The following is a 4,240-nucleotide window of genomic DNA, read 5'->3' on the forward strand; positions in this document are numbered from 1 at the left end:
AAATATTACTAATATACGTTGGGGTGCGAGACTAGGCTCACTGAGTAAACTAGTAACTCATGACTCATTTGTGATGCAGGTAACCAGTAGACGGGAGACCTTACTCTAGGACAGAAAGGAACAGCATTAGCCAGCGGTAGTTTTATTATTCTTGCAAAGGCGTTTTGATATTTCTTATGTATAAGATTTGTTGACCGAAAACCTCGAGGTTATTTTATAACAAATTTGGTAAGATGCTTTTAAATGATATATAAAGAATGTTTTTAAAGTAAAGGTTCCATGTGATATTAGTCCTTGTCCGAACAAACTAAGTATCGAATATTTTTTTTTCGGGTTGAAAAGCCTGGAGTGATATTAAATAGGAGCGTTGGTGTTCTTTGGTTGTTGGTCTAAGGTGGTCGAGAGTATTCTAAGATCCTCGGATCGACCATCGAGGAACATCGACCGTGTCATTTTCGGTCATCTACGATCGGGGGTGTCACAAAGGTGGTAATAGAGCATGGTTATACGATGCTAGAATGGGACTTGTTTCAAATGTTTTTCGAGTCAAAATGAGTCGCAAGGATAACTAGGATATGCTGGCTGGTTCCTTCATTTTAGAATAGATAGGCATGGGTAGTTACCTAACAGTGATCTTTCATAGCAGAAGCACCGAGACAAGCTTGAACGGATTGACCTTACTTACAGATATTACTATCATCAGGCTCGAGTTTGCTACCCTCATGGTGGGGTTCACTACCGTCCTGCTAGGAGTCAGTAACCTCATGCCTTCCTGCCGTTCTTCTGAGTTTTAGTGGGGTATGCTAATACTTTAAAGAGATTTATGGGACAAAATTGATACATCGAATACATCTCTGGACTTGTGTGTTATCGATGTCAAGGTGGGTGTTGTTTGTGATCCGATTCAGTACGATTCAAATGCACATGATCACTCAGATGCATTTATTCTTCCGGCTTCTCATGTCTAACCAGCTCATGCTAAGACGTACAAGCACCAGAGCCATACAAGCATGATTTCTTAAGCATTTGTTTCAAGCTTAGCGTTGGGGGAAGAGATGGTTTGACAGTATTATAAGATGATGGAAGCACCAGAAGCATTCTGTTTGCAACGGAATATCATGAAGTTATAATGCAAAGAAGAAGAAGTTGGGACCATAAGATACTGAAGAAAGACTAAACCGCTTGAGGTATACTTTGGCTTGAGGCAGATTTGGGATGAAACACCCAGAGCAAAACATTGACGTGGCCAATGTTCAGAGAATTACATGAAGGATTTGGTAGCAAGCTATTTGGAGATGAACGCGATGAGTTGTTGGTCGAGAGTCAAGAATTACTCCAGAGAGGTGAGATCGAGTTGGACAGATCTCAAGAGTTCAAGAAGTAGAATTTTCTACACAAGATATGAGAGCGATTGAAGATTCAGTTTACGGAGTTGGTACAGTGGGATGTTTCCGCCAGGAGGTTCAGGTCGAGTTAATCATATACAACAATTTCAGCATCGAGATATGTGATCGAGTGAATTTCATTCATCGATTATGGTTTGGAGAATAAGCCAAAGATCAGACGGAAAATATTTGGGAACTTAGCCAAGAATTCTGGAGTAGATAAAAGACCATGGAGTCTCAGAGCTTCGAGGAGATGTTAGAGTATGACGCGAATACTAAAGAAGTTATTGCTGAAGAAGTTCACCAAATCCTGCAGACCGTTTAATTCCCAACCAGTGAAGATCGAAGATTATTTTCAATCAGTGGATTAAGTCGCTGGGATGATTTTGGGTGTACGTTTCATCAGATCAAGATCGAGGAGGCTGAGTTGTTATGCTGGTGACATGCCATGACAGTATAGTCGGGATCGTCCAAGTGCGAGAAATTCTTGATTATTTGCATCAATGCGCTTCAGTGATTCCCTTGTGAAGAGTAAGGATGATTATTTTACCCTTGCCCATGAAGTTACCCGGTTCCTTTACCTATACCTAGGGTACCAGTAGTTGGACTTGTTCACGCTTCCTTCCCATTAGTCTTGATCCAAGTGTTAGGCTATTTGGGTAGAGCCTACACTTTATAGTTGTCTGGACCATCAAAACCCCTGAAAGGTCCAATCACAGGTTTGCTTCTTATCCCATTGTGTGTTGTGTGAATTTTAAAAAATTTTATGAATGACTAAAAAAAAAAATGAATTGTGATCAAGGTGTCGTAAGAAACCTTGCCTATGGATGTAATTTTCTGCCCATATTGTGTTTTATTCGGGAACAACACATAGTTGTAGTTCCCGAGCACTGTCATAGTATTAGAAAGGATTCACTTTGGTGAATTCAAGTATCTGTTCTTATTTGTGGAAGTACTGGCTGCCATTTGAAGTGATGGTATGCCTTCCCCATTCTGTAGTACTTTCATTAGAGCGGTGTGTTTCTATCTAGACTGAGATTGGCTATTTAGTTACCGAGCTCAATTAGGATATTAAGGAAAGAAGTCTTTTGAAAAGGACCAGTTATTGTTGGCCTACAATGGTATTCTACCAAGTGTTCGAGTATCACTCAAATTAGTCTGGCGTGTTGAAGAACTTTTGGGAAAAGGTGAAGAAGTGTACTCTAGAAACTTGATCGTTTAAAAAGTAGAAGATGAAAAGGAGCAGAGTAGAAGACAGTCTGATAATCAGGGAAGATGAAGATGTGGTTAAGGCATTGAAAGGATGGTTGATATCTAAAAGAAACCTGTTCAGTATTCTTGTTGAACCTGGATTTGCTGCAATAGCCTAGGGATCTCACTAAGTGGTTGTTTCCGAGTTCTAGTAGTAGTTAGAAGATTATGAAGAGGATCTCAGATAGATCAGAAGTGTAAGGAATACAGTAAGTGAAATCATTCTTGGAATGGGTGAGTGTGTGTATTTGAGAGTAGCACCCCTGTTCTGAATCATGTTGGTGTGATTGATCGTGCATGTTCTTGTTTGATTGTTGCACGGTTAATCAAGTTAACATTGACCAGACTGGAGATGTTACCTTCACGTATGGCACATCACCTAACGTTTCATATTTCATGTTGTTGTTATGGGGGAAAGGCGGTTTGAAAAGGTTGAGAAGTGATAGTTACAGAGACAAGATTGTTAGAAAAAGTATGCAGACAGCAGTTGACAAGAGTTGTGCATTGTAAAGAATTTGGTTATCTTGAAAGTGGCTACTCAGAAAAGAAGGGGTCCGTTGGGGAATTAAGAAATTGGCAATCTGCTCTATTGATCTGTATAGAGTACTGAGTTTTTATCAGAGTTTGAAAGGTTATCTGTTGACAAGAACCTCTTTCAGATTTGAATGTAGAAATCTATAAGTAGATGTTGCCTAAGTATACATCAGACCCCGTATGATAGATCTAACCAGAAAGTTTGCAACCTAATCTAGCCTATCCTAAAGGTCCTATGTGGATAGGTGAGCATCGTATCAGAAGAGTGGACAATCGAGAAGTTTTGTAAGTTTCAGTATTTTGGAGGGATCAACCATGAGTTGTTTTGATATGAGCATATTAAGATAAGGTCAGAGCTAATATCCAGAACTCCTTTCAAAGACTGTTCAGTAAAGTGTGTACAGCTATGTTTTCAGAATTCGGGGACGAATTCTTTTGAGGGGGGAAGAATGTAATAACCCTCACGAGCAGATAGAATCTTGGTCGAGAAATTCTTTTAGATCAGTTTGAAGATTGGTCGATCAGAATTTAAATAAAAATCGACACGGTGAATTAATCTCTTGACGGGGCTGTCTTTTGGTCTAAAGACCATCTCTTGATGGTTCTGGTCGAGTGTTAATTATTATTATCGATTTTTATTCATGCTGGGCGAGTTTATTCAGAGCAGGACGAGATTCGAAGGATGAAAAATATTTAGTCGAAACAGTCGGAAAAATATAGACAAAACTCTTAAAATTATTTATGAACAGTCACATGCCTTGCACCTTCTAGCCTACTTGCTTCCTCAGTAATTAGGTCACATGACATGCACCTACTTGCTTACCTGCTTGCTCATTAGAAGTCACATGCTGGTCACAAGCTGTTTGCTTCAGCTGCTTGTATCTTTCTTCATGGAAGAGAAATGTTCAGCTGCTTGTGATGCTTGGTGTGCTGAAGCATGTAACCAGCTGTCTAACCTCATCTTTGTCTTTTGTGGGAGCAAACCCTCATCTGAAGCAATTCCTTATGATATAAAATACCCTCTTCTCTCCTCTGGACGTCCTGAAACAGATAGAAAACCAGAGAAAAGT

Source organism: Brassica oleracea, chromosome C8 (assembly GCF_000695525.1).
Source record: "Brassica oleracea var. oleracea cultivar TO1000 chromosome C8, BOL, whole genome shotgun sequence".
Classification (NCBI taxonomy): domain Eukaryota; kingdom Viridiplantae; phylum Streptophyta; class Magnoliopsida; order Brassicales; family Brassicaceae; genus Brassica; species Brassica oleracea.